Genomic DNA, 20,364 nt, shown 5'->3' with positions numbered 1-20,364 from the left:
CAACTGCATCTGCTCTAATCCCACTGACAGAGACCAGAAACTTCAGGATCTCTACCAAGCATTTATAAATCTCAACCTACCCACCCGGAGAAATAAAAAAGCAAATTGAAAGAGCCAGACGAATACCTAGAAACCATCTACTACAAGACAGACCCAAGAAAACCAACAATAGAACACCACTTGTCATCACCTACAGCCCCCAACTTAAACCTGTCCAACACATTATCAATAAACTACAGCCTATACTGGAACAGGATACTAAACTCCAAGAAGCTCTGGGAGACAGACCCATAGTCTCCTATAGACAACCACCTAACCTCACGATGATTCTTACCAACAACCACAGGACATACCACACTAATACCAACCCTGGTACCTTCCCTTGCAACAAACCCCGTTGCCAGCTTTGGCCACATTCACTCTGCTAATACCATTATTGGGCCTAACCAAGTGAGTTATAAGATCAAGAATACATATTCCTGCGCATCCAGAAATTTATGCTATCATGTGCCAAAAGTGTCCGTCTGCTTTGTACATTGGATAAAGGTCTCAGACACTTTGCCAAAGGATCAATGCCCACTGTGACGGGGCGCGCCGCCCCCGCACCCGATCCGGCGGCCCGCCCCGCACTCAGCCCACAATCGCGCTGTCCCTCCTGGGCGCCACCCAGGGAGCGCGGCGGCACTGCGGGGCCTGCTCCCTTGCCGCAGCCCGGATAACGGGCGGTGCGGCGGAGGCGGGGCTTCGCCCGGATAGTGACGTGAGGCGGGGGCGGAGCCTCGGCGACGTGACGGCTGACGTCACCGGGCACAGGCGCACGGCGGGGGCGGAGCCTGGTGACGTGGCGCATTGCATCACCCGGGCCGGACGCCGGCGGGGAATTCAAAAGGGGGAGGGAGCGGAAGGAAAAGAGGAGAGCACGGAGGAGCGAGGAGGGGAGGAGGGAGACAGAGAGCGAATGGAGGAGGAAGGAGCGGACAAGGAGGAGAGAGCGGAGGCGGGAGAAGGAGCGGAGGAGGAGAGGAGAGGAGAACCGAGGAGGAAGGAGGCACAGGGCACTGGAGGAGAGGCACGCAGCACGAGGAGGAGGGAAGCGGAGGAGCACAAGTGGTGAGAGGGACGTTAAAAGGGGGGCAAGCAGACTCACGGCGGGGAGCAGGACGGGCTCCCGCGTTACACCCACAAAACAGATATTAGACAGGATCACAAAGAAAAAACAGTTTCTTGCCATTTCAACCAGAAAGGACACTGTCTCAACGACTTAATTACCTGCATCCTGCTCCAGAAGCCTTTTAAATCTGCACTTGAAAGGGAATCCTCTTAACTGTCATTCATGCTAAAATCCGACACTCTACGTGTTGGTGTGGCGGGTTTTAAGGGTGCGAGCTCCACACCCCATGGCTCCCGCTCGCGACCCGGGCCGGGGCCGGTGGAGTGGGGTGGGGCTCCGCGAACCCACCGCCTTTGAGAGTTCAGTTATCCCGTCCTCCGGGGTCCGTGAGTGAGTCTGGTCCCGGGTGCGATCACCCCTCGCCCTGTATGGGGACGAGGGGGCTCGGCGGACCCGGTCCGGTACCGTCCCGGGTGGCCCCCAGCCGGAGCCCGGCCGGGGCTCTGGAGCCATCCCTCTAGTCCTGGTCCCTTCCTCTCGGTCCCTCTCGGCGGGGGGAGATTGGGTAGTGTTCGGCTATTGCCGCCTTGAGGACCTGCGCTGAGGTCGGGGTGTGGGGAGTGGGGGACCCTCACCACCAGGTCCCAGCCCGAGGCCCTAAGTGGGGTGGGTGCTTTTAGAGCGATCCCCCCACGGCAGGCGGGGCAGCCGCCTGAAACTCGCCTGCCCACGGGCGCCAAAATGGTCCCGCCTCGGGCTCCTTCCACTCCCCCGCCGCCCATCGGGCGTTTCGTGGCTGCCCGGGGCTTCCCCCGCTTCCCCCGGCGCGTGCCCGCCCCCGCTTTCTGCTGCAGCGGGGCTGGTGGCTCCGCGCCGAGTGGCTTTCGGCCGTCCGCGGCTGCCGCTTCCCGCTTGGGAGGGGGGGCCACCCCTGCTCCCAGTGCGGACCCCACTGGGTCCGTCACAGTTGGTCTCAACAAAGACACTAACTATCTTACCCATTACAAAGATAGCTTCCCCAATTATCACCTGTAATATCATTTAGCTCACAGACATTTACCTTTCCCTCCCCTCCCCCCGCATCTCCCTTCTGTTCTGAAATGTGATTTGTCCTTTTCATATGTGTTCACTTTTTTTTATTGTATCCTTTGGTATATATGGTTGTGACTATTTTCTTCCACTATTTGATCTGAGGAAGTGGGTCTGGCCCACGAAAGCTCATCGTCTAATAAACCATCTTGTTAGTCTTTAAAGTGCTACATAGTCCTGTATTTTGTTTTGGCTTAACCAGATCATTCCTTTTGTGCCATCAAGCTCATGTAGGTGTAACAGGGAAAATAAGAGGAAGACAGGTCTGATCAAAATGCTCTGTGCTATGGCAATCTTTGGCTGTGCTTGTGACTCGCTGTGCCTTTTACTATCTGGTGTAAATTTCTCTGCTGCCCCTTGACTGCTGTACCTCAGTGCAAAGGGTTAGCCTGTACAGCACTTTGATCAGGAGTATAAAGGTGAGCTTTAAACCACCTTTGTTCCACACTCTAAATCCATTGAATTGTGGACTGTGTAGTTTGCCTGTTCTGAAGGATCTGTATCCTATCATTACTTTGACCAAACCTCCATTATTCTCCATGAAATATGCATCATCAATTATAGATCTGACATCTGGCAAGAGAGTAGTCTATTGAATTTGCAGCTTCCATGGCAATGTATTTGTGTGTGTGTCTGAAGCTGCATACTGTGTGTAAATCAAGGCTCAAAGCTGTCCAAGTTAGGTCTCTCAATGTACCTCAGGTCTCTCAGAGTACCGCTCGCACTTTGTATACAAATACAAGCCAGATTTTATCACTAACTGTTTATGACAAGTATGAAAGTATATGATACTGATGTGACAACGTGCAGATAATTCATCACTAGAAAATTAAAATGTACTCTCCTTTATTCTCATAGTATCTCCAGTCTCAAATATTTTTCTTAATGACATACATAAATTTAGTAAAATTATTGCTAATTGCAGAGTATACAGTGGTACATAAGTGCAGGATAGGAAACATCACGTACTTCCAGATTTTCTTTAAAATGGGTCGAGAGTCAGATTTGGTATGTTGTAGGAATTGCCAAACCAGATACAAAGGTTCTTTCACCAAAACATATTGTGTAATCAAGAAGTAAATTTTTGGTTCTAAGATTTAAAAACGTGCCATCAACACCCCAGTTCCTGAAAGGATTTTAACAAAAACTATAAAATAAGAGGCTTTAAGGTTAATGGCCCAATTGTTTTCATTGCTTAATGATTAGTTTTGGAGAAAAATCCTTTATTTCTATTAGCTTCACGAAAGCCAGAAAATGCGATCTTTTTCTTCTGTCTGAGTCCATTTAACACAAATGTAACAAATGTGGCCCTAATTGAAAATATATTGTGCTGTGTGACTATTGTATAAATAGTAGCAATTTCCCCCCTGGAGGATGAAAGGGAAATTTCAGTCCATCTTGATTTGTCATTTGTGCCTCATATTAATCAGCACTGGAACAGACTCAGAGTCACCCAGTCTCTGACCTAATTTCACACAGCATCCCCCTGCGCAACTGCCATTTGCTGACTCGGAGGACAGCAAATAAGATAGAGCTACTGGAATTCTGCCATATGCTATAGCATACGGACAGTCAGTTTACGCTACATTGAATTTATGTGAAGGTAATGACCCTCCCATTCAAATATATTACAGTATCCTATCTTAAGTCTTTAGTAATAATAGTTAGCACTTAAATGGCACCTCACAAAACCTCTGTGGGATTGGCAAGGAAATATTAATCCTATTTTTAAAATGGGGAAGCTGAGTCAGAGACCTTGAAAAACCTCGGAGCTCCACATGAAATCAGGATTAACACACAGGACTCCCAATCTTATATTCAGTTATTCAAACTACCCTGCTACTCATCCATTAGCTTTTACATGTAGAGGACTTTGAATTCTGTACCTTTTTGTGAGCTGCATCTACAGTGATCTTTGTCATGCTTTTTCCTTGACAGAGACATGTAGTTGTGAGCAGGTCCACAAATATGAGGAACATATATAGTTAATATTACAGGGGTGGTAAACTATGGCCCATGCGTCATGTGTGGTTCTTCTGCTGTTAAAGTGTGGCTCACAGAACCTCCTCCCAAATACCCAGTAAGATGGAGGGGGGAGCTCCGGACCTTTGTGCCTTGCACTGGAGTGATGGGATGGGACTTCTGCCCAGTCAGGAGGAGAAGTCATCTTGAGGCTTCAGCTCTGGAAGGAGCATCTGCCAGGGCTGGGGGCTACAAAAGGAGCAGGGCAAAAGCCCATATAATATTCCCTTTTTGTTATAAGTGCTGTGCCAAAATCAGTGTGACATAAAGAGAGACGTAAACTGTACCTTAATACATCAGTGAGAGTTGGTGTAATTTACACAACGAGAGTCAGATTTTGCTCTTTTTCCTGAGGGTGTATATGTGCCCTACCACTAGGATTTACTTCAGTGAAAGTATTCCACATTGATATTGGTATAACTGAAAATAGAATCTGTGCTCAAGGACGGCAGTGTGTGATGCTGTCAAGGAAAGCAGCCAATAGGGGAGTTTCAGAAGGTGTTTCAAAGCAGCCATCTGCTTTCTGCTAGCCCACACAATCTCCATCTGACACCTTCATATTGGTTGTTTTCGTGATTAGGAGGAATGGTCCTCCTAAGTATGAAAAATAAACTCATTTAAACCTGCCTCTCTATTGGAACATAATCTCCTCGACACCAGAGACTGGCTCACAGAATGGAATTTGATGTTAGAAATTACTACTTGGCTGGATAGATTAAAAATAAGTTTCCAGAATCCATTTTTTTGGTGTCATTCCCGATGTATTTGCTCTTCACATGGTTCTGAGTATGACTTATTTAAAGGTAAAAGGAGGTTTCTGAAACTGTTCCAATAAACAGGATTCCTATAACCTGTGTAATTTCCTTTGATTTCTAAATATGTAAGAAAAGATGCCTCATTTGTGCTTAGAAATGTGCTTAGAAATGTGAAAGGCAATTAATGATAAACACACGACTTGGGGGCTTACATACTTAATTTTAAGCATATAAGTACCCCCCAATGAAGTCATGGGCCTGCTTGTGCTTACAGTTAAGCTTGTGCAAAAGACTTTGCAGGATCAAGACCTTCTATTGTAAATTCTTTAGGGCAGGGACAGTGCCATCCTACCATTTGCACAATATTTAGCACAATATGTCTGCAGTCCTGAATTGAAATCTGGACAGTACCATAATACAATGGATCAATCATAATAAAGTGGATAATTAATATTATACATGAAAAGAAAAATTCAAGGTACTTAATCTGGTACATTTATAATACATGACATTATACTATATGTCATTTATAATAGGAAATGGTCTGACTGTATATTCAAAATACATTTTTTTGGTGCACATGTTGCAGATTATATGTGGGATGATTGTATGGCCCAAATTCTTCCCACAACTATCTCTATTTGAAGTCCAATGAAGTTAGCAGGAGTATAACCAAGGGAAGGATTTCTAGTGATATATTTAAAGTGGAGGGGCCCATGTTGACATAAATTTAGTGCGATGTAAGCTGATTGTACATATGTTACAGCATATGGCTGAATTTCAGTTCTCATCCCTTGCTCATGCCTCATCCTCAGTCACTAAAAGGTTGTCTCATGGGATGACCCTTTGTTAAATTAGGTCAGACTGGAGGATGCCATGTGTCAACTCCTTTTGTTGAATCATACGGTGGGATTAAAACAGCTTGAAAGAGACCTTTTTCATTATTTTTCTTAAGAAGGAAATAGTCAAGCTGGTGAAAATATTTTGGCTTTACTTTGTGGTGGTCACATTGACCCTACATAGCACGTTGAGGTATTTTTGAGCCATAGACTGGGTCTGGCTTGAGTTTACTGTTAAGAACTTTATTTCCTGCCCAACTTTGGTTGAGCCATATTTTTCTTACACCAGACTCAAAGCAGAGATCAGACTTCTGTAGGTTGAAAATGCCTTTTACTACTTTGGGGTGAAATTCATTCTATCTGTGTAAAGCTCAGCTATTCAGGAGGTGTGGTGGAGAAGTTGAGGAGCTGAAATCCAACCCCCAAATCAGGGCCAGGATATTTCCGCTTATGGGCCAGTTGGATATAGTACTGACCTCAGGGTGGGGGTGGATTTCACGGGTATTGCACAAGCCTGGTTCTGCGATCCCTCCTCTGACCTTCCCCTACCCTAGTCTGTCCCCAGCATAGCCTTCTGTACTCTCTTCTGTGTGGGAGAGTGTGGTGCCCCTTCCTGCTGTGTGCCGGGGGGAGATGTTCAGATTTCCCTCTATTCAGGAGGCAGAACTGCTAAGCAGTTCCACTGTGGGGCTTAAATTGCAACAAGGGTCTTGAAGTTATCCTCCACGTGGTGTGAATTCCACCCCGTGCTTTTCATATTAAGCATCTTCTAGTGCTATTTTACAGTACAGATACAAAACTACTAATACTTTTTGAATGCAGCATTAGTTACTTGTGCCATTTTGAAGATGCATCCTGAATATCTAAATTGGTAATTTTGTTACATTCGTAACTCCTTTTTTTAAATGAAATACCAGGAGCCGGAGCCTTAGAAAACATTGGGGATCTATATTCAAATCTTAAATTGTTACCAGAGAAACTGGCCATGAATTAAAATGAGTTTGGTGGTTCCATTTTAACTTACATTTGTCTAAACATCATTTGACCTCATTGAGAGGGACTTGGCCTACAGTTTAAAGTTATGGTGATATAGTTATGCCAGTCATAGATGCAAAAATTCCATACCCTCTGAATGGTGTAGCTCTGCTAGCAAAATCCTGAGTGTAGACATGTTTATCAGCTGAAGAATGCTTCTAACAGTGCAACTACTTTGTTTGCGGAGATGGTGTTCGTATGTTGAAATAAAAGTGCCTTCTATTGGGGTAGGCTGCATCCTCATTAGGGGGCTATGCAGGCAGGGCTATGCCAACATACCCGTGCCTGCATAGGCTCTGTGATATAGACATAGCCAGGTTCTACTGAAGGACTGGAATAGCAGAGGTGATGTTGAGGGCTGGTGTCATAACTAAAATGTGTTCATAGAACCACATGGGGCTAGGAAGCAGCAAAACTGCTTTCCCCCCCCCCCCCGTGACGGCGCATTGGGGGTCCCCCGTCTCCTGCACCCTGAAATGGCCCAAACAGTCTGCACCAGCCGGTGGAATAGAGGAAGTTTATTGCCTCTCCAGGATACAGCACAGCACAGATGTAGTCTGGTCACAGAGCTGGGCTAGGATGCCTCAGGCCCCCTTGAGATGGGGGAGACTGGGCCCCTAAACTCCAGCCCCTTTCCCTAGGCTGTCTCCTCCATGCTTCCAGCCAGCCACACTAACTAACTAGCCAGGGCAGCATTCCACCTTCCTTTGTTCCTCTCCATGGGGGGTGTCTGGCCATACTGGTTTGCATAGTGACTCATCCTGTTTTGCTGGGTCCTGGTACCCACGGCAGCCAGTGGGGGTTACCCCAGAGCCAGCAGCATAGAAACCAGCCAGGTACCCCCACTACGTCACCCCCCCCCCCATCATTTTGTACCATCTTCCATCTGAGGATGCCAGAATGTGCCATGCAATGACATACAGCCAAAGGTTTAACAAGGGGGCTCGCTCAAAAAGTTTTCACCTCAGAGTCTATGATTTTTCAGTGGGAGAAAACCTGCTAAATATGGCCTAAAACTGTTCCTAAAGATAAAGGAGGGACACAGAGACAAGGGAATTTCATGGGGGAAGTGTTTAGTAGGACTGAAGGTTTTTTTTTAAACTGTTGGTAAGATGGCATCTGTAACGTTCCAGCATTGCTAACCTGAAATCCAGGAATCACTTGTTAAGGTTATCTCTGATCAGGATGCATGTGCTGATTTCAGCCATTCTTACTCTTGAGCTGCAGGCAAAGGACCATTTTTCTTCAAACTTGGCTTTTTGTACATGTTGTTTACCCCTAAAAATCAAAGAAAATAGGTCCAGTAGTTTTAAAGTTTCTGGGTGCTTATGCCATTAGTGTTTTCTGAAATGGGATAATTCTGACACAAGTGCCACAAAGACAGAAGAAAAAAGATATATGCAAGCCTGGCAACTTTAAATATTCATAACTTTAAAACTTCTGGCCAATTCATTTTTCAAGCTAGGCTTGAAGTTTGGGTGAACAAAGCAAGAGAAAAGAGATGTTTCTAATTTTGTTTGAATAACGAGTGTGTATAAAAATAAGATTATTTGTAAAAAAGAGTGTTTCATTCCCATCCTTTCCCCATGAGGAATGAATAATTAAAAATGGCAAGATTAATTGTGTTCAGACTTTCCAGAAAGCTTTGGTCTGAGACCAGTCATGGAACATTTCTGGATGCAAAGAATTTGCCTTGAGAAAATTACATGGAATGAAAAATGTGGTTAACCTTAGTTAAAATGTGTGTTCTTCTTGTCTGCTATAATATTGCTTTAGTTTGCGACTAAATACCATGTACTCTCCTAATGCAATATTTGTGAACAATTACCAAATATTAAACAGGGTTACAATTCAGTTACGATCCTGGAATATTAACAACATGACATATTTGCAGTATTTTGGTTTTCACAGTTCCGAAGTCTGCATATTTCCGCTCTTCACTATTTCAAACTGACTGTGGGCCTGACCTCATCACAGGGTACCTCTATTGAGAGAGATTCTAAGAAAAAGGAGAAGAGGAAAGAAAGATTTGTGCATTTTAAACTTTGTTTGAATTGATGTACTCAGATGATTGAAGCTCAGAGTACTGCATGTCTCTTGAATCAGGGTCTGGATAAAGAATATTGCTTATCTTCATTCTTGTCATACATAGCTCCTCTTCCCCTCCTCCATTCACAGTGTTCTTTTGTGTGACAGTTGTGGCCCTTTCAACCACATTTTCTTATCCATATTATATGTTATTCTAACTCCTTTATTTAGGATTTTTCACACATCCTTCACATCTCCTTTACAGTCTCCAGTCAATAAGCACTAAGACCTAAATACTCCTTTGCGCTTCATGGCAATTCCCTTATCACATGCATTTTCTGTTGCCTCAAGGCAGATCTGTACAATTTTTGTTATTGAAATCTGCTTTTTTTCCTCCCAAGCAGATGGAGAATGTGTAAATGTGTCTAAAGACTGAGAATACCATTAACTTGTTTTTTACAGAGCCCTGGGAACCACAATGTCTCTCTGGCTCCTTTCAAACTGAGATGGAAAAAAAAAAGCAATAGCTCCACAATACAAGCAAAGCAACTTTAGCACATTATTGTGTCTTCCTTATAGCTCTGACTTCAGAGGAAGGAAAAAAAAAAGACTCACTTCAGCTACTGTGCATCAATCTTTGCTCTTTGCAAGAGAACACAATTCCAAGTCATACATGGGCTGGATTTACATTATTCCATTAAATATTGATTGTAATGCTTGAAGACTTTATTGTTGCTATTTATCAGAGCTTTTTGCACTGAGCTGGGTAGGAAATAACACTGCCCAGCGATTGCTTATTGTGCACTTCACAGCCAATCAGGCATAAAGAGGTCAAAAACGGCAGATTCTATTCATTTTTTTTTTTCAAATTCAGAAGATTCAGAAGGGACAGCTTCATTAACCCAATTTGCTCAACAGATGGTATAAAATGAAGAACACTTAATTTATAATTGTCCAGGGGAGATCAGAATTAGAATTACTTTAGAAAGGTTGGCTAGTTTTCTCTTAAAGCAAGTATAAAAAGTGAACTATATAAATTCAATAAATGAAAAAGATTAGGAAATGCTTTCTTGCGAGAAGACTGGTTAAATCTTATTATATTTATCAAATATAATATAAATTTAATTTATAATATATAATTATATTCATAATATAAATATTATTTATTTAAACTCCGAGCTTTCCTTCAGAGTAGAGTTATGGTTTCAGTAAAACATCAGATTAATTTTTGTAATAAAACAATGTAATCAGCAATATTTTAAATAAGTGATTCTAAGACTGAGTGAAAAAGTATAAAGGTATTAAGTAACAATGAAAATATGCTGTGGCCCCTATATAAGACATTTAATACAAGTTTTTAGTTCTCTTTATACATTTTTTATAAATGATGCCCTGGAGGATTACACTTTTGAAAGGCCATTGAATCAACTCATTGTCAAAAACCTGCCAAATCATATATTAAAAATGAGATTGAAAAGTGTGACAGGTGAGATCAAACTCAATAGTGTGGGATCAGCTGGTCAGGAACTATGCAGATTGCATACCTTATTTCAAGTTTATTTCAAAATAGAGTGTTATTCCAAGAAGTCCCTTAATCCTTGTGGAATGAGGTTTCCGGAACATAGGAATAGCGTGTCCGTTATTTCAATTACATTTCAAAATAACAGGCACGCTGTCAAGACATGGAAAATGCTATTTTGGGATACCAGAAGTATCCCGAAATAGCACTGTGGTGTAGACATACTCTAGGAGAAGTCAGCATAGCTCCATAAAACTAAAATCTTATTTGCTGAGATTCTGACTGTATACGGCAATTTTAAACATAGTAGATGTTATTCTCATCCCAATATTTTGATAGATCTCTCTCATAATTTGACTGCTTCCTTCATTTTAATTCTGCAGTTCATGATCTTTCTTTAATTTGCAAACATCAGCCAAGTAAAAGCTGGGATGAAATCTGCAAGATTTAATATTTAGCAGGTGAAAAATACCTTTCTATAACTTCTCTAAAAGACAAAATGGTTTGACGTAGGCATTTAGGCAATGCTGACGAGCAATGAGCTCACCCAGTTCCCACCCACTTCATGATTTTCATGGTTCACTGGAGATTGTTTTATTCAAAATCAAAGTGTGTACAGAATATAGTTCTAGTGCAGAAATTTGTTTCATTGTTGAACATTGGTCTGAAGATTACTGTGCCTAACTGACAAAGAGCTCATTTTTTTCCATATTGCTGTCTTATTTAAAATCCCATGCTTACTTCAAACCTACTTATGATATTTAAAATGAATTTGTTTATTTAAATCTGGATGCAAATCTCAACCAATCATATCTGATGACTCCCATTGCATGCAAGTGTAGTTGGATAGGGACCAGGAAAATGGGCTGGAAGTTCCTGGCTTTGTGTAGGTGCATAAACATAAGAATTGATGGACCTATACTCCATGAATTTATCTTTTTTGAACCCAGTTATAGTCTTGGCCTTTGCAATATACCCAGGCCTTTCTTTGTACATCTGTGCAGGAGTGAGGTACAGGCTACCTGGTGAGTGTGGACAGTGCTCTGGGCTAGCACAGTTGTCATTAGTGTTCTGAAGGACTCAGTAAGGACCTGAGGAGAATTTAATGAAATAAGGTCCAAATTCTGCCTCCTAATTCTACACTGGCCAAAGCAGCTCTCTGGGTGCAAAAAGGAGCACATTCCACATAATTTCCAATAGTGACAGAGGTGATGGGGCCACAAGATAATTTTTGGCCAATTCAGAATTCCTCCGGGGCAGTAGTTTTCAACCTGTGGCCCATGGACCACTTATAGCCTGATCTGGGCCACTTGTAGCCTGATTAGCACAAAGCTGTGGCCTATGTGACATCCTCAGGGCCATACAGGTAGTGTATCTATTGTTTGGATGCAGCCCACATAACACAGAGAGCTGCATATGAAGTCCACAGTGGTACAGTGGTAGAGAGACACTGCTCCGAAGTGGCTCATCCTTACCTTGGCTAAAAAGCCATAATCTCACCCTGTTTTTTTATTATTGTATATAGCAAAGACAAAACACAATGTTCCAGACACTTTTCAGGACATTGCTAAAAGGATAGAGAGAGTAAAGTGTCTATTTGAAACCTCTCAGGAAGCATTATGACATAGACTCTTCCATTTATTTGGTCTGTTATCATTGGCAATTCAGTAGGCTTTCAGACTCCTAAGGCCAATTGTCTGAACACTTTGGGATCTTCTCAGTTTGTATATTACTAAAATAATTTCTGTTTCAATGTGTATATACATACAATTAAATTATAATTTAAACATGGCTGGCGGAAAAGAGTATATTTAATTTGAATTTTATTTCAATTTTGGTGTGTTGAAATGAGTATTGGGTATTATTCATTTGGAAAATCTGATGATAAAATCCCTATAAAAAAGAGAAATTGCAGATTGGTGATTCTTTGGTGAATAATGGTAATTAATAAACCTTTCTAGAGGAGTGAACTGGTTAATAGTCCTTTCCCTCTCTGACCCGAGGTCAGAGTCTCTTAGCTAAATACATTTCACCTTTGACAGTACAACTAAATCCTAGTCAAGATTTTTTTTGTCTGTTACAATAAATTGTCCCTAGGTCTCACCCCTTAATCCTGACTTCTTAAGGAGGCTGGTTAGGAAAGGCGAAGAAAGCCAGGATGTTTCTTATTTTTTAAATTTAGAAATATGTCTTTAGCTATCAATGGGTTCAGTTCTGTGTTGGAAACTCAGAACATACTTAACTCATTACAGCCATTTTGAGACATGAAACATTCAGTATGGAACATTGTGTATGCTTTGACTGGGTAGCCGACAATTGCTTTTGGGTGTAGAAATTTCTCCAACAAGAAGATGAAAATATAATTCTCTGTTGATGGATTTTTATGAGTATGTGGGCAAAAGAATCATTCAGTTTGCTGAGTGTAATTCCAGCTCAACTCATTCACCATGTTGCATTTGGGATGCCTTTAAGGCATCTGTTTATGGATGGGAGATAGGATATGCTGCAGGAATAGGAAATGGAACTTGAATAAAAGTGGATGGCCTTTTAAAGCAGCATAAATTGGCATTCAGCCTGGGTTTATATTGAAATTATCTGAAATAACTTATGAGATGCTGTCCAGTAAATAGAGTTTATCATCTAAGGAGCCACACAGAAAAAAATCATTTAAAAAACTATTGTAAGAATAAAGTGGATGTGAGGCTATAGATCTGGAGCTGATAGGGCTGTCTTTATAAAATTAATCTCAGGCTTAGTGAGTTATGACGATGTTGGTTATTGGATGGATCCATATTGTCAACTGAGGTTCTAAAATCGTTTCTTTACTAAACAGAGACAAAGTAAATTCTCTCTCTCTCTCTTTTTTCAGGCCATCACTTCTGTGGGAGCTACTTGTGAAATCTGTTGTTTTCATCAAGAGTAACTGCCATTATCCCTGTGAGCATTTAATGGTAGCTACTCTTACAGATCTCTCTGTCGTTTACTCTCACCGTGGAACCACTGGAGGAATATGCCATTATGTATTTTATGTTGCTTTATGTTTCAAGTAACCACCCTGCAAGAGAAGTTAAAGTTTGGTAACAATGTGCCTATGTAAATAGCATCAGATGAGTAGTAGAAAGGGAAGAAGAAATGAGCTGGGATGAAAACTCAGAAAATTCATTCATGACACTAAGCCAGGGGAGAGGTAGATATACTGGAATATAGGGATAGGGTCCAGAGTGACTTAGACAAATTGGAGGATTGGGCCAAAAGAAATCTGATGAGGTTCAATAAGGATAAGTGCAGAGTAAGAATGTCAAATATTAAGTAATTTATTAGTCAAGTAGTTGATGGAATTTCTGGGGCTCTTGTACATTTCAAAGGAGGAATGTGGAACTCCACATGCAGCCCGGGGCCAATGAGAAATTCCACTGACTCCAGGCTGAGTCCCCAGGGGGAGCTCTTGTGCATTTCAAAGTGAAAGCGCCCTCCTGGAGCCTGGGGTCCATGATGTGCTGCTGCTTTGAAATGCCATGCAAAGTCCAGGACAGCTGGAGACTCCCCGCTTGATCCTGGTCTCTGTGTGGCATTTCTGCTGAACCTGGGGACTCCTCAGCTGACGACCGGACGGGAACATGCAAATAAAGCCCGGGGATATTTAAATCCTGGGCTTCTTTTGCAACTTCAAATGCCTACATTAGCCTCCCTATATCGAAGTAGGGGGCTAGTGTAGACATAGCCTTAGATAGTGAATTGGGAGGGGAGGCATAGATTTACACAGAGCAGTTCAAATCAAACCACAAAAATAAAGAAAATACCCTGATCATGACTAGATACACTTTTCCTCTTTATTTACTCATGATCCTTTCCTGGTTCAGTCCACTTTCATTCCCCGAATTCTTTGGAGACATGGTAGTCCTGCTGGGGTTTAAATCATCCTGTGTCTCTCCAGTCCTGGCTTAACTCTCCCACACAAAGAAAACAGGCAAGGTAACTTGTACAATTCAAATTTCAACACACTATCCCTATTGGTTCTTCTGGCTCCGTGCCACAACCTTGCTAGCTACCTAAGTTTAACCACTTAGTCACTGGGTTCTTGTCGGCATTCCTCCTATCCATCACAAATATATATCAACTCCAGCTACGTAATTAACATAGCTGGAGTTGTATATCTTAATTCAACCTTCTGCTGTAGTGTAGACTCAACCTAAGTGTCGTATATAGAAATAAGGACCCACTGTGATACTTGGATCCCTATCCTAGCCCTCATTGGGTGAAATTTTAGAACTAATTAAAGTCTGTAACAAAACTATTGACTTCAGTGGGGCCAGATTTGCTTCTATTTCTGATGTCAGAAGACCTACTTTTAAATACTCTGTAGATGTTAAAATAAGTGGAAAGTACTTAGTACATCTACTATTTACCTCTACTTCTCTAATTTACACCTCTGATGTCTGAACAAGAAGACAGTGAGAGAGAATCTGACACCATTTCTATTCTATCTCCACAAAAACTGTAACAATCTTCCGAAAACAGGGCATCTGCTAACAAGCTGAATAATAAAAAGTACAATGAAATGTGTAAGTATCAAGTATTTTAAACTGCATGTGTGTTCTATTTATGGCCCATTTGAAAAACTCACTAGATACCAGTAGTTTAGTAAGGTGTGAGAGCTCGAGAACAGGCAATTACAGAGGAGAAAGTACACGGCATCATTAAGTACCTCTTCCCTTCTTCTGTCAGTTCTCCTTTTAATTCCTTTCCTTCTAATGTTTTCTTAATTCACTCCTTTATTCTCTGGCAGCCATACTAAATGTTGAAGAGACAATACTTGTTCTAATCTCAGTGAGTCATGTTCAGATAATTAATTCAAGCTCCAAACATTTTGATGTGGATTTGTACAGTTAATTGCATGGTTGGGTAACCAATCTACCAGCACTACTAGGAAGCAGCTGGAGGCATGTATTTCAGTTTTGATCAATCTCAAATGTATAACTCAACTTTGGTCCTATAAATGCTATAAAATATGCTTAAATAATTATATTAACATTTTATATATTATAACATAAGAATGGACATAGTGGGTGAGACCAGTGGTCCATCTAGCCCAGTATTCTGTCTTCCGACAGTGGCTGGTACCATATGCTTCAGATGGAGTGGCCAGAACAGGGCAATTTACTGAGTGATCCATCCCCTGGTGCCCAGTGCCACTTTCTAGCGGTCAAAGAACCATCATAAAGTGTATTACTCAGCACTTAAATATATGTACATTTAATACAGATAATAATTTAGAGCCCAATCTTGCTTTCCTTTTGCAAAGTGGGAAGGAATTGTGGGAATCAGGACTGAACCATGAAATTGTTTTTTACTGATATATAACTAAATGTTGAAGGACAGGGTGCTGCTTATCATGTTTATTTACTAAAATATTTTCCTATCAATGTGCATCAGCTTACTCTGTGCAGACCTGATACCACAAGCTCCTCCACTCTTTTAAGCAGGCCATGCCTTTGCCAATTTTCCAGATCAGAAATGGCCTGCTTATGCCATTGTTGGTCATGGTGAGTACCACCTTACTTTATGTAGTTCCAGGGTGGGTAACTGTGGTAAGAATCAAGGCATTATAGAACAGAAATGTAGCATAAACATCTCTGAGTAAAAATAAAATAAGTTATTACCGAAGTTGCAATTTATTATAAAATAACTTCAGAAGGAATAAGTATGAAGTAATCAAGCATTATGTAAGACACAGACTCTATAAAAACATATACTATCATTTTTCTTAGCTGATTTTTCTCTCCTTTTTCTTTTTTAATTCAATTTTGTTCATGTTAATCCTCATCACACAAAGATATCTCATTATAACATTGCACATAGAGACCTGCAGAAAGGAGAAATGTACTGGGAAGTGATAGAACATAAACTAAGAGAGTTAACATTTAAAAAGAGTAAATGTGCAAATAAAAGTTCTGATGGGAATGGTGTGGTTTATTGCAACCATACAATAAAGTGAATAGGATGGTTTTACAGTAAGGTTTGGAGAAGGAAGACAATTTATTGGTGGCTATGACTGGTGAGGTCAAAAAACATTGGAATCGTGATGAGTGACACCAAACAGCAGAGAGTCAGTATAATAATTTTCTATTTTCTTGGTGGAAAGCAGTAATGTGAAAATACATGTGCAGAGACACTCTTCAACTAACTTCATTAACACCAAGCAGGAAGAACAATGTTCTACAATTTGATGTGTATGTGTATACTGTTTTACCCTTAAGGGAGAACTCTCACCCATTGGGAGAACTCCTTCTCATTCCAAAAAATGTACACAGAGACATATACAAGACTAGAAGAATCACCAGTAGAATGAGTGGCCACAGCAGCAGCAAGTCAAAGAGAATTTAAATAGGAATGGTATGTAGATTTGATTCAGAAATGGAAAGGAACTCAGTGAAAGTAACAAATTATGGGAGCATATGAACAGATTTCCTGAATTCCAGTTCCCTAAAAATTTAACAAACTCCTGTGAGCCTCCGACCCCCCATCCCAAGTGTGGAGATACATGGAAGCAGAAGAACTTCAGAAGTTTCACACAGCAACAAGACAGGTCGTGGAGAAACCACTTTGGGATGCTCTGTTTTCCACGTACATTGTGGAGCAGACCTTAATAATGGCTGGTTTTAGAGCCGCATAAGCAGGGATGCATGGAACATGAAAAAAGAGTGGCTAATAGGACAATTTAAGAGGAGAATGGAAATGATATGTATTTGTAGTGGCTGCACTGCTGTACACTGGCCTTGGGGCCATTTACTCAGGTTTTGTTTAAGTCCCCTCTGGTAATAGGCATCACATCAGAAGACCACAAAAGAGGGAACTGCAAAGTTAAAATAAAATGGGATTAAGGATTCAGCCAAGATAGGATCAAGGGAAGGATGAATTCTGGTTGTGCGCCAGAGATGGAAATAGGCAGATTTACAAAGAGGTGGGACATACAGTCTAAATACAAGGAAAAAGTAGCTCAGGGTCAAACTAAATTAAATGCTTAAATGTGCTGCTTTCCTTTTGTTCTGAAATCAGAGTTGCTCCTTCGAGCCAACTGATCTCACTTTAAGATAAAACCAGACACCTTCCTTCCCCCTAAAACAGCTTAAGTTGAAAACAAAACATATGTGTTGCTGCTTTTCATCCTCGCACTGCTCTAGAAACAAAGCAGTTTTATTTATAAAATCTTGGAAGCAGGGAGACGAGACAGATACAGGAGGACATGCTCCTGTTTTTATTCTGTTGGGGTATTTAGTCAAATTTTTCCCTTGACTTGGAAGAACAGACTTATATAAAGTAATTCTAAGTAAAAGCTGGGAAAGGACATCCCAGTAGGAAATAATATGATACTTTTAGCAATTTTGCTGATTAGAAAGGTAATTTAAATTAACTATCTCCCAATCTGTACACTCTGTCTCCTCTCTCTGTGCACATGAAGGAAATCATATACAGAACAACACTGACACAATGATCTCATTCTGAACGCTATGTTATCTCATTTCAGCAATGGAGGGATTAGATCTGTTAGTTTCCATGCTGACAGAGCACTGGCTGGCTCAGCGTAATATGTTTCTCAGCAGCTTTCTGGCTTGCTTTTTATCTTAAGACTAATGGGCAAATGGCAATGAGCTTTCAAGCTTTCTGCAGTATCTTCACTGGTGTCTGGATTGTTTATACTACTTGTGCTCTGAAACTTATATTTATGCTTTGGTTTGATCAGTACATTTATAGGGTTGGTTATGGGAAAATATGCTTAATTTTATACAACTGCTCCATTAAAAAAAGAAACCACTGGGCAAAATGCAGAATGTGGTGTTTATGCAGACTTACAGTTTTCATCTGAATTTGCCTACATTCATGTGAGTAAAAGATTTACAGATTTGGAGCAATCTTTCCAAATTTCCATGAAATTGTGTACAAGATTTTCCCCTGTTCATATGATGACAAAACATTGGCTCTAAGTTTTCACATTTCTTTTTCTTATCAAGTTGGGCTGCTTGGTCAAGTCAATTGGACAAGTCAAGTATTATTTCTGAATATATGATAAGAATTGTTTGTGATATGGTCAGGAGAGTGTACAGAATCTACTGCAACTCATGAACTTATAAGCAGAGTCTTCTTTTTTTTGGAGCACTCTTCTAGCCAGCACAGGACCATCACCTTTCTGTGCCTCAGTTTCCTCATAATTATAACTAGGTTAACAATATTTACTTCACATGGGTATTGTGGAATTTCCTGATCAAGCCACAATTTCAGCTTTCACTTTTAAAAATTGTATCTAATCTTTATGATTGCAAAGAAAAGCTTGAAGAGGTGATTTAAGTTAAACCCATGATTACCTGAATCTGCAGGGAGCCTGAACAATAACTTCAAGAAGTGCCAACTGCCCCATTCATCTTAACTCTGAAGACTGACACCTAAGAGTATGTCTGCACTTGCCCCCTACTTTGAAGTAGGCAGGCAAATGAAGCATACTGAAGTTGCAAATCAAGCCGGGGATTTAAATATCCCACGCTTGATTTTCATGTTCCCGGACTGTTGCCATTTTAGAAATTCACTAGCCCGGAGTAACTGCCCGCATCTACATGAGGCAGTGAAACAGGAGTCTGATTTAATGCCCCTAATTCAAATTAATCGGTAAACCTCATTGCAGGAGGAATACCAGCTAATTCGAGTTAGGGCTTTAAATCGGACTTCCGTTTCACTGCCGTGTGTAGACGCGGGCATTTATTCCGGGCTAGTGAATTTCTAAAATGGCGACCGGCCGGGAACATGAAAATCAAGCGTGGGATATTTAAATCCCGGGCTTGATTTGCAACTTCAGTATGCTTCATTTGCCTCCCTACTTCAAAGTAGGGGGCAAGTGTAGACATACCCTAAGGGAGGTAAGGGTAATGACACGGGGTCATGGTAGCTTTGGGACAAGGGTAGGCCCCATAGATTGCCTGGTTTTGCCTAAGAAGCCTTTTCTTGAGGTTACTAGCACACAATTCCTCCTGTGTCTGGACACAAGCTTGAACGCTTTCAGAAATATGAGACTGGTATGAATTACAAATATTATTTCATATGAAAAGTAGTATAAGTTATATGGGACCAGAAGTTAGACATCTTGTCTACATTAACCTGGGATGGCTGTTAATAGTCACAATTAAAAGGACAGAGAATTAGAGAAGCTAATATTTATATAAATACTGCCCATTTTTAGAATTGACAGTTCATGCTGCTCATCTGCTCAGCTTTTATCTGCAATGACATTGTTATGAGACAATAAATATGGATATAGATTAATAACAGATGTTAAATGACAATTTATTTAGAAACAATAATTTCTGCAGTGGAAGCATATAAAGGTATTGGAACTCACGTTTGATATTTCTTATGTGATATCAGGCAGAGGGCCTAGGGTTCATACATTTACAAATTCAATAAAAGGAGAAGGAGAAAGGTAAGTATAAATTTTTAAAAGTTTAACCACATTAATGGCAAAGTTAAACAAAGTGTAGTTGTTTCATCTCATTTACTTAATCAGCCCAATCCTATATTCCTGTACAGCAAATATCTTCATTGACTACAAATGGAATTGGAGTTAACAATATCTGCTTAGCATCTCTCAGGACCATGTCCAATTGGTAATATGAAACTGTAGTATATAAAGCTCTGTTCATCTGCATAACTTTTAGAATCTCTTTAAGTAAATAAACTGTATGTAAATGCTCACTTTATGAGATGTGCCACACTGTGGCTTCCATTTTTACCTCTATAAATGGCCAGTGGATTTTCTAATGACTATTTGTGCCCACATTTTGGTTTATTTTCAGGCACAACATTAAATCATTATGGAGGACATCTTTAAAAGTTAGGCCCATATTCTCCATTTATCCTTAGCTGCCTACAAAATAGAGTTGGTGATAAATTGTGAGTGAAATAGTCGTAAAATGCTAGTGA

The 20,364-nt window shown here is 40.9% G+C and overlaps 1 long non-coding RNA gene across 1 annotated transcript in view; it reads left to right on the top strand.

The window, feature by feature from the left end:
• LOC106732011 (uncharacterized) overlaps window positions 1–15,981 on the top strand; it is a 72,595-nt gene extending 56,614 nt beyond the window's left edge. The window contains exon 3 of the long non-coding RNA XR_012904713.2: window positions 13,268–15,981. This is a non-coding gene — a long non-coding RNA (uncharacterized LOC106732011). The remainder of the gene's footprint in view (window positions 1–13,267) is intronic.
• Window positions 15,982–20,364: the final 4,383 nt, after the last annotated feature.

Source organism: Pelodiscus sinensis, chromosome 6 (assembly GCF_052426305.1).
Source record: "Pelodiscus sinensis isolate ZL-2025 chromosome 6, ASM5242630v1, whole genome shotgun sequence".
NCBI lineage: Eukaryota > Metazoa > Chordata > Testudines > Trionychidae > Pelodiscus > Pelodiscus sinensis.
This window is presented reverse-complemented; position numbering and strand designations above follow the sequence as displayed.